Here is an 11,492-nt window from a genome sequence, read left to right as displayed (position 1 = left end):
AGGCTTAGTCATCGGTGGGACTGAAGACTCTAGATGAGATTGAAATAGTGAATTTGGGGACGAGAAAGGAAGAAAAGTTCACGTCAATAGGGGCCAGTTTGTCGGAACAGTGGAAGAATGAGATGGTATGGTTCTTATCCGAAAACAAGAACGTGTTTGCTTGGGTAATTGAGGATGTCACTGGATTAGACCTGGCTTTCGCATGTCATCGGTTGCACATGAGGGAAGACGCTAAACCAGTGAGACAGGAAATGTGAAGCGTTAGGCTGATGTATGCCGAGGTAATTCGAGAAGAGGTCGCGAGGTTGAAAGGAGCGGGAATAATACAAGAGGTGGAGTTCACGGATTGGTTGTCTAATGCAGTCGTGGTATCGAAGAAAAATGGCAAGGTTCGTATGTGTGTCGATTTTACGGATGTTAATTCACAGTGTCCTAAAGACAGCTACCCAATGCCGCGAGTAGATTAATTGGTGGACAGAACAGCTGGATTCAAAATATTTTCATTTATGGATGCATCAATAGGATACAATCAAGTCGCGATGTATGGACTGGGTTAGGAGAAAACGGCGTTTGTGGTAGAAGGGAGTACATATTGCTATACTAGGATGCCATTTGGGTTAAAGAATACAGGGGCCACCTTCCAGCGAGTGGGAGAGAAAATGTTTGAGAGCAAGATTTGAAAGGGAATGGAGATATACATAGACGATATGGTGGAGAAGAGTATGTCAGAAGAGGAGCACTTAGAGGGCTGAGGGAGACATTCAGAATACTACGGATGCATAACTTGAAGCTCAATCCAGATAAATGCACATTTAGAGTGACCACGGGGAAGTTTTTGGGTTACAATATCACCCATCGAGGAATAGAGGCTAACCCTGAGCAAATTAGAGCCTTGGTGGAGATGCCCTCGCCGCAGAACGTCAAAGAAGTACAGCGCCTAATGGGAAGAGTCGCGGCATTAAACAGATTCATTTCAAAGTCATCAGACAAATGTAGGTCGTTGTATCAGTTGTTAAGAAGTACGCCAGATTTCATATTGACCACAGAATGCGAAAAGGCATTTCAGGAGTTGAAGAGTTATTTGGGTAAGGCACCTTTATTGTCACGTTCGGAACATAGAAAAATTATACTTGTATCTGGGGGTCACGGAGTATGCTATTAGCTTAGTTTTGGTCCAGGTCGTTGACAAGATAGAGAAGCCGACCGTATATTTCCAGAGTTAAACCTTACTGGATGCCGAGACTCGTTATAGTAGAGTGGAGAAATATACACTGGCATTGATATTCTCGGCCTTGAAATTGAAGCCTTATTTCGAGGCATACTCGGTGGTGGTGGTGGTAACAAATCTGCCTCTGAAACAAGCGCTAAAGGTGGAAAAATCAGGAAGAATGTTAAAATGGGCGGTAATGCTGAGTTCTTATGAGATACAATATCAGGTCAGAACTGCGGAGAAGGCACAGGCAGTGGCAGAGTTTCTGGCAGGATCCCAATTGGGGGGAAGAGATGGTCATGAAGCCAGAAAGGTGTACTGAGCAAGACTTCTTAGACCCCTGGAACAAGAGAAACGGGTGGAGGGTGATCGCAAATGGATCCGCAACAGACACATGCAGCGGAATAGGGGTAGTGATGGTTACACCAGATAACAGCAGGATAGAACTAACCATGAAGTTGGGATTTGCTGCATCTAATAACGAATCGAAGTATGAGGCGGTGATAGCGGACTTGAGAATGGCTGAGGACTTGGGGGTGAGTGAGCTGACGGTATACTCAGACTCAAATCTAGTGGTGTGTAAGGCGAATGGAGGGTTCGCCACCAGGTACCCGCGAATGGCGAGGTATTTGGAAGTATTGCGTAAAAGGTCCTCTAAGTTTACAAATATCAAGTTCATACATTTGGGTCGAGGGGAAAATAGGCATGCTGACGCCTTGGCCTACGTGGTCGCGGTAATACTAGGATCTGGGAGACGTATCCTCAGATTGGGAGTCTGACATTTGGGAAAATTGAGGGAAGATGAACAGTTAAACGAAATGAAAGGCAAGAGAAAAGAAAAAGATAACCAACCTGATGCACTGATCCAAGGACGAAAATAAGCGCCTGAGCAAGTACTGAGAGAAGAAAGAAAGGGGAAGTAGAGCACCAAGAAACAAAACGGGCGGGTAGCGAGAAGAGGGCGGAGGTGGTGATAGAGAAGTGAGAGAGGTTGAGAATGGCGTTGGAAGCAAAATATAGAGGAGAGTGAGAAGTGAATGAGAAAGGGAGAGGAATCGAGCGGGATTTGAAGAGTAAGAAGGGTAAAAGGGTAAAAGCAAAGGGGTGGAAACCGAGGGGCCAACAATTGAACCAGGGGAAACATGACACGTGGAGGAACGGGAAACGAGGAGGTTCAGAACATGTAAACGTGGGACACGTGTAAGATGAATGATGAAGTGTGAAGCATAAGCCAGGTAAGAAGGCGAGAAAGCGTGAGTTATCGACTCCGCAAACATCAGTAGGTTCGCGGACTCGAGAGGGGGAATATGTAGCAACCCAAATTATGACAGTTGAAAGATCAACGGCAAATGGACATGGTAGCGAGATAGAAAGTAAAATAGGGAGCACCTTAGCAGGGTCGCGGCTATGGAAATATAGAGGAGAGGGAGAAACACATGAGGCACGAGGTCGACGGATGAAGGTCGCGAGTCAAAGGTTGGATTAGCTTGGAGTCAGATAAGCACAGTCCCCGTGGGGCACAGGATAGAGTATCAGACGCATTGGTACGTACGAAAACCCTACACGTGGCGATATGGAGACCAAGAGATTGATGGACAGATGGACAATCGGGGTGAACAGAAGGGGTATAAAGAGAACAGTGAAAGGAAGAGATGAGGGAGGGAAAAGGAAAAGAAGAGGGAAGAGAGAGAAAGAGAGAGAAAAGAGAGTACTACAGGTAAAAACAACAAGTGAAAGAGATTCGTGCTGATAATGTGATATAAAACTAAAACTGAAATAGTACCAAACTCGGATAATTTCCCATTCACTGAGGTAAGGGTGTCAATGGGTACCCATCTAATCAGAACCAGAATCGGAGAAAAAAACATAGTTCTGGTCCCTATTTTTAGAAACAGTTTAAAAATGAGTACGTACTAAAAAAAATTGGACCATATAGAACTAGAACTGGACCAAAACTGAATGTTATCGTACTTTTAACATAAAAAAATATCGAAATAAAGAATATAAAAACTCAAAACGTTCATTTATATATTAATAAATTTTATTTATTAGTATAATATGTAGTTTTCATAGTATTTAATGTTATAAATAATATGAAAATATAGCTTATAACTTTAAATATATTGTTTTATTTAACTTATTATTGAATGACATAATTATTTATATCAATATTTAAAAATCAACTCGTTCGTGCGGTATTTTTGTGTTTTTAGTACACATTTTTTAATAAGACCAATAAAAAATGTGTGTAAATAATGAATTTATTAAAAACCAAAATGAAAAACCGGAACCAGAAATACCCGCTATGAACCAATGGTTATAGATATGGTTCTACAGTTTTAAAAACTGTAAAAAACCGAAACCGTAAAATTAAATGGTTCTTAGTTCTTATAACACTAAAAACCGGATCAGAACCAGGCCGTTGACACCCCTAACTAAACTTCTACATTTATAGTTTACAAAATGTAGTAGTAAAATGTTTTTTTTTTTTTTTTAAAGATTAAGCTAGGGTTAGGCAGACCCCCACCTGTATTAATATAATATAACCTTACATTCATAGTACCACTCGGATCCTTGTTTATATTCACGAGGATTTGCAAGTGAGCCGTGGACAATTCAGCATCTTGGTGCAATTAAGCAACCATGCTGGTACTAACTACATTGAAACCCCGTTAGGCAGGGCTCAAACTAGGTTCAACCATAGGAGACCAATAGTTGATGAAAAACCCCTTATCCCGGCTCAAGTCTACACTCTAGGCTAATAAACCGGCCCAACTAAACGGGCCAGAATCCAAACGACTGCTAAAGCCCAAGACAATATGCTGCTTCAAGCCCACCCTGTTCCAGGCATGCGGATTGAAAGTGGATCTGGATCGTGCGAAAGTGGATCAGGGTCGTGCAACCCGATCAGTCTACCTTCTCTACCCGCTTGCAACATCACCTTTGTTGGTTTCATCCCTTTCACAAAACTTTGACATTTTCGAATCGCGAAGCTGATACAATTTCACATTCCAATACCCCCTTGGTAGCCTCCAAACAGTTGTACAAGATCTAAGTTTGGAATTCAGCTCAGGATCAGATCTGCAACAATTGCTTATGCTAAGAAAGCAGCATAAAGACAAAAATCGACCTCAGCTCCTCTCTTCAAAAACCCAACCTCAACAAGAAACTATCGGCAAGAAATAAATTCTATCCCAAACGCCAGTTTCTGCCCATAGAGAATAGGGTTGTTTAAAAACCAGCTCCTACCTTGAACTCCTCGTTTGTTTCCGTCCAAGCAAAGTATGAATCAAGTCCCAAACTTTACAAGTTCTCCCACCAGATCCAACCTCTACTCAACTCCAACCTCCAAGGACGTCCATGATAATGGACCAATGCTTTCACACAACACGAACTCAGTATGTCTTCTACGGATCTTGAGGAATCAGACCTGTCTCTCGACCCAGGCCAATGACAACCAAAACCTTGACAACCATAAAATTTCCCATCCAGAATCAGTTCCAAAAAGAAAAAAAGAAGAAGAAGAGAAGAGAAGAAGAAAAGAAGAAGAAGAGTTCCGGCGACGGTGCGTTAAGAGGCAACCGCCGCCGGTGGTTGATTGATAATAGGGTTTTGCCTTCAAGAAGAAAAATTTTTTATTGAAAATGATTCTTGCATGAGTACAATTAACCTTTTCAAAGAGTGAAGTTTCTGGTGGGTATAGTAAAATGTTATTCATCACTATTTGCATTTAATGAAAAGGTAATATTTTCTCGTCACCCCGGCCTATGCATTAGGCTAAGTCCAATGGTTTGGGGCACCATCACACCAAACCACAATAGAATAGTGTATAAGCTAGGTTAGTGAGATAGCATTTGAAGACCCAATGGTTTTCTCCAATGGCGTACAAAAAAAACCACAATCACACCTCCCTAGCCGCCTTTGACAATGGCGTACAAAAAAAAATCCCTAGCCGCCACTCCTAAAGGCGTATGGGAAATAATTTTTTCTTTCCTTGCCATTTTGCATTTTCTCTTTAGTGTACAAATACAAAATAATAGGAATACAAATGTAATTCACCAAAACTAAAGATTTTGAAAATAAATTTGGTCAAACAAATTTTCTAGCCACTTACTACCGTGCAGACCATATGCTATATTGTTAAAACTGGCGATATAGATAGGTAAACTTATACCGATAGTGTTGGCGGGTTAGCATTTTGACGCACCATTAGATCACAATTTCTATCATATTTGGTGTTTTTCCGCACCATTGGACTTAGCCTTAGGTACGGCGGTCAATCAAACAATTCAAATTGGCACATTTATAACACTGCAATAATTTTTTTTTTTGCTTGCAACACGTACTGATGTCTTCTCTATGCTATATTGTTTTTCCTATTATTATTCTATATACTGCAAATAGATATTAAGCTAGCTAGTTGTTGCTCATGTAATAACACGCAGTTTAAATTATATGTTTGTGTAAGTGTAGAGGTTTAGTATTTCTGGACTTACGACCTGAGGTTGGAATTGATAGGAAGTGGATGCACTCTTTCTTGACAAGAGTTGCCTATCAAGTTTCTTGGGGTAAATTTGAATAAAACCTAACGTAGTTCATCTCTCTCTATTATATATATTTGAGCTGACCTTCCTTATTTGCTCCAGGTCGTTGTCAAGGGTAGATCCACATTGTGTGTTATTTTGATGATTCGCCATTACTCCTGATGTTACAAAGTAAATGTCTCCTTAATTGGTGGGTTGACTGAACTCTAGGATTACGCTAGATGATTTGCTTCCATATATGGTCGTAACTGAGATTTTGGACAACCTGAGTTTGGGTCGTTATGACGTGCTGGTCAAGTGGTATGAGTTGGTGGAGATACGACCTAGTGTGGACATGTGTGTTGTAGTGACATGAGCGCAGAACGGAGGGTACTTACATAGCCCCCTTTATTTTATTTATTCTTTGGACAGCTGTATTGTGAAAAGGAAAAAATAGAATAAAGCATTCAACACGTGTCACATAGCTGGCTTTCCTTGGTTTGAAAAATGTGCGGGAACTGTTGGATCTGACCCATGGGCCCAAAATCGCGGCGGTTTGTGGGCGAGTTATGATTGTGTTGTGTGGGAAAACCAAACGTTTTGTCTTTTTCGAGGTTTGTGTAGCTGAAGGGTTTAAGGTTTAGCGGTGGCTTCTCATTTCTCATTCTATCAACACGAGTCAAGAAAGTAGAGAAAAAAAAAAAGCAAAAACTTTTCAAGTTTTCGTCTTCAGGTGCGTCTTTTGAACTTTAAAATTTGATCTCTTTGCTTCTTTTGTTATTGCAATGTCGATTACTAGTGATAGTTTGAGTGGGGAAGTGGAGATTGATCAGTGAAGAGAGAGAACTGTAAGTGATGGTGATGATGGTGCTAGGGCACTTAGTGGACGTGAGACATCATCGTCCTCTTCATTAGAGATGATGACTGACGTGGCGGTGTCCAAGTTGGTGTGGGATAACTTTGGGGATTTGAGGATGGAGTTTGGGATTGATAGCCCCGACCTGATGATATATGACCTGAGTGGTGAGAAGAATGTATTTGGCTGTGATTATGTGTCTCGAGGCGGTGGGGTTGTAATTATGTATGGCCAACTGAAGGCGGGTTGAGGTTGTCGTTCTCACGTCTGACTATGGACGTTCTGAACTTTTGTGGTAAGCCACCTGTAGGGGAAATTCCAAGTATCTCTTGATCTTCCTCTGTGCCTTGTGATCTAAAATCCTTTGCTGAATAGAGAAGGGATAAGATGATGGTGAGTTCAGGGTTGAACCATCTGACGGCTGCCTACGTATATCCTTTGTTTTATTGGAAAATCAGACCCTATTTTGTGTAGTTCCTAAAAGCGAATCCCTATGGTTTATATAGGAAGGGTGATGAGAGTCCTAGGGTTTAGAGATGTCCTCACGGCTTGTGAGTTCCCTTCCATCTTTGGACTCTTTCTTCCTATTAGGATTCCTCTTCTTATGGAAATTTGAATCTAGACCATATCTTATGGGAGGTAAATTTCCTTGTTGATCATAATGTCCCATTGTGTATGGGAAGATTATATCTAAAAGGTAACTCCTAAGATATGTCATCACGATTTCTTTCTTATCATCAAAGATCGCCATCTTCAATTTCCTTCTGTTCAAGAACTGTCTATATCAATTCCTAACGACTGGGGTAACTGTTATGTTTAAAGGCGATTAGTCATGTGCCTGGCACATGTCCACTAAACACTCATGCTCAGCACGAGATCATTTATTCACATAACTGATCCGATGGTCCTCGTCTCATTTTGGACATATATAGTCTTAGGTTATTTCCCTTACATGTGTTATATGTTCAGTGATGGGAAATCCCCCTACAGATGCCCCCACTCATGCCAGCTAGCACGTGGGCGCTTGAAGCGATGTTGCTTTTGGCACGAGAATCCTTTTCCAAAACTGTTTGTTGGAACTGCTGACGTACCCAACTAATTAAGGCTATAAAAAGACGGCTCGAACAAACACGCCGTTTCCCGAAAAAGGTAATGATGGCAGTTCCATCCCAAAAAGACACACCACTTGGGCTCATCCTAACCGTCCATCTTATTTGTATATAAAGGATCTAGTGAGAGAACTTTCATTATCTCTTCTGCTACCTTTTTCTGCAGACTAAACCTTTTGATCTCCCGTTAGGGTTTAACCAAAGCTTGAAACTTTTCCTCTTTCTTGATCATGAATCCCAACTGGTCATGTGTAAACTTCGGAGATCTTTCCTCCCTAGAACTGATTCTCGAGAAATTTCACATCCCTGAAGATATCAACCTGGAGTAGGGGAGGTTATCTGATGAGTTAGCCTACAAGGAGGTAGCACTCATCACCATTGGTCAACTTAGGGCCGGACTCACTCTTCTCCTCCACCCATTGCTAAGAGAGTGTCTGATTCACTTCAATCTTGCTCTTGGTCAGGCAACACCCCTATTTTACAGAATTGTTATGTACTCTGCCCTTTTTGCCAAGAGATATGGGATTGCTCTAAACCGCTAGGTCTTCGGTTACTTTTATGAGGTATTGCGTATTCGAGGCCAGTCGTACTATTACCTCATGACCAGAGACAAGAATTCTCCAATCGTCTTTTTTGAAGGGAAACAGAGTGACAAAGGCTGGGATAATCACCAACTTCGTGTGTTGGGTGATGCGTGGAACGTTTGCCCATTTGATGCTGATGGTGAGCTAATGGAAATTCCTATTCCCAAAAAACACACCCATACTCCAACCAGTAAGTCTTCATACTTAGGTACTTTATAACTTGCTATAGGAGTCTTTTGCTTGAATATCTTTTGCTATTATTCCATAGATGACTTTTCTCCCTGGAATCAACTGATTGCAATTGATGCTGCTACGGTGGATATTATCAAGAAGATCCCCAAGGAACAGAGAATGCCTTGGGTGATAGTTCATGATCCCACCCGTCTTTTTAAATATTTCAACATGTCTACTGAAGAACTGCTGCAACTTGTTCCTGGCTATTCCCCCTTTGGGATAAATACTGTGAATTCTGGGCGCACAATACTTTCTCCTCCTGTTGATCAGGATGCCAGACTTCTTCCTTCTCTAGTTCAGAATGAATCCTCTTTGATTACTAGAAGAAGAGGAAACTGCAAGGAGAAGAGTTCGGAGGCCGTCTTCAGTGATGCTGCGACGTCGAGTTTAGTTCAGGAGCCTGCTGTTAGTGATGATTGTGTGATCATTGGTGGGAGGGGCCCTAAAATGCCTCATGAACTGTTGGCGCCCAACAATTTTAAAAGGGGAGTGTGTGCGTCCAACCGTTCAAAATTGAAGAGGTCTGATACCATTTATGATGTTGCCCCCTCTGGTAAGAAAATGAAGTTTCGCTTTCTCTCTATTAGTGAAGATACACTTTTTAAAGTTCCTGCTAGTGTTCCCCCACTTGTTAAGTTTTATAAGAATGTAGTTGTACCCCCACCAGTTCCAGTTCCTTCCACCGATTCTGAACAAATTGGTGATAATGTCCTTCAGACTGTTGACCCTCCCCTCCCTGATAATCGCAAGGGGAAGGGTATTGCTGAAACCACTACTGTAACTGTCGCTCTCCCTCCTCCTTGATCCAGTGATAGGAGGGGGTGAGTGACGACCTGCCCTTTTCGCCAAGATCTCCAGATTCTCCTGAGAGGGCAATGATTGTGGAGATGAGGCATTGGGGATGAACTGATGAACTACCTGTTACCAACAAGCACTCTGTTAAGGATGTTGATATCGCGCTTGGAGTTCTGGAAGCTGCGTGTCTTCCTGTTGACAAAGCTGAAGCCAACATAGCTGGGACCCTGGACCTATCCTTTTGCCGATCTGCTATTCACCTTGCCAAGGTAAGACTTTCTTCTCTGTTCAGTGTTTGATTTCTCTGATTGTGCTTCTTACACATCCTATATTCTTTTCCAGTTAGTGAATAACTTTTTGGCTATGAAAGAACCCATCTTTGTGGCCTCCTATGATTTATCCACTGATGTCATGGCTACTGGTGAGTTAATCAAGGCGAAAGAGGCTGCTGAGAAGATAACTGCAGAGCTCCAACTCCAGGTTGACCAGCTTTTGGCAAAAGAGAAGAAATCTGATACTGACTTCAAGAATATGAGGGACACTATCTCTAACCTTCGGAACTCTCTGGAGAAAGCCCAAAAAGGAGCTGCTGATGCTGCCACTTGGAAAGTGAAGTTCTTGGAACTGCGTGCCTACTTCACTACCCTGCAAGCTAAACATGACCAAGGAAGCAACTTGGACAAAAAGAAACGAAGTGACTGTCCAAGGGGAAGTTAACCATAGGAACATCGAGATGAGGACCCTTGGGCAAGCCATTGGCCATGCAAATGAGGTCATATCAGGCTATGAGAGGGCTCTAAAAGAGAAACGTCTTCGCTCTGAGAAGAAGGTTGATGACCTCCTGGAGAAGACCTCTGAGTTTTATTCTCAAGTGGTGAAGGAGGTGAAGAAGAGGTCAACTGAAAATATCATTCGCTTTGCTCTGAGAGTACTTGATGTTTCTCAAGAGTCCTTCGATGCTGCCAGACAAGTTAAGTTTGAGGAAGTTATTGAGCCTATTGGGTATGTCTTAGGGACGAGTGACCAACCCTTTTATCTTGTTTCCTGATCTAGACACCAGTATCTCAACTATCCAGGAAGAACTTATGCTTGATGCCTCCTCATCCTCTGAAGAAGATACTGATGATGACATGCCTCCCGTTCAGCTTCCTTTTATACCAGTTCTAGTTTTAGGTGAGTGTTCTGTTTTGCCTTCGACCATTCCAGCTAATCCAACCACATAGTCTGTTCTTGAGAGTGAATCCAGAGTTCCTTATGATGGTGCAATAGCAAGCACTGATGGTGAACCAAAGTTTGATTCTACCCCTGCTTCATAATTTTTTCAGTTGATGATTCCCATAAACAATTATTTTCAACAATTATTCTATGGATCTGTAATAATGAGCTATGTAGCTCACATACAATTTACTTACTGAGCTCTGCAGCTCTTCTATTTTATGCATGTGTACTATTTACTTATTGAGCTCTGTAGCTCTTCTAGTTTATGTATACACTATCTTCATTTTATGTTATATGACATGTATTACTATGCATCCTCTATCCCTAATACCCCCAAAGTTCATTTGGAACAACAATAGGTGACCCTAGTAGGCTAAACAGATTAAAATGAGGCATGACCAGAATCTGATCAGGATATCATGGGAGCCATTCAAGTTAACTGTAAGTAGGAGTTCGATCGCAATAGAGCTTATGTTTTTGTGAAAGGAATTAGGTGCCATGAGCACAACACTGTGTTTAATAACGATATGTTCTATTTATTTTAAAAAATAAATATGTTATCGGCAGAACATCAGTGGTGGAGTCTTCCTCAGTGCTTATCATGCCGATACTATTCCAGGCTCATGATTTGCGTGCTAGGATCTGGATCCAACCCAGATCTTCCTAGCAACTCCGATGTTGATGTTTTTAGAGCACGAGGAACTAGCATACAGTTTAGGCTCTCAAGAATACTATCTCTTGTTCTAAGTCAAACTGGCATATTTATTGAACAGTTAGTGTGGTCGAATTCCCTAAAGGCTTAACCCATCGAGGATAATTGCATTATGAAGGAATTGGCGTGCAGTTCCAACTGCGTGGGAAAGGAGCTGGCATACAATTCAACTTTTCCATGCTCAATACCACTGGTTCTAAAGAAAATTGACATACAATATTATTGAATAGATAGTGAGAAGATAATTCCCT

Source organism: Coptis chinensis, chromosome 3, assembly GCF_015680905.1.
Source record: "Coptis chinensis isolate HL-2020 chromosome 3, ASM1568090v1, whole genome shotgun sequence".
Taxonomy (NCBI): domain Eukaryota; kingdom Viridiplantae; phylum Streptophyta; class Magnoliopsida; order Ranunculales; family Ranunculaceae; genus Coptis; species Coptis chinensis.
This window is presented reverse-complemented; position numbering follows the sequence as displayed.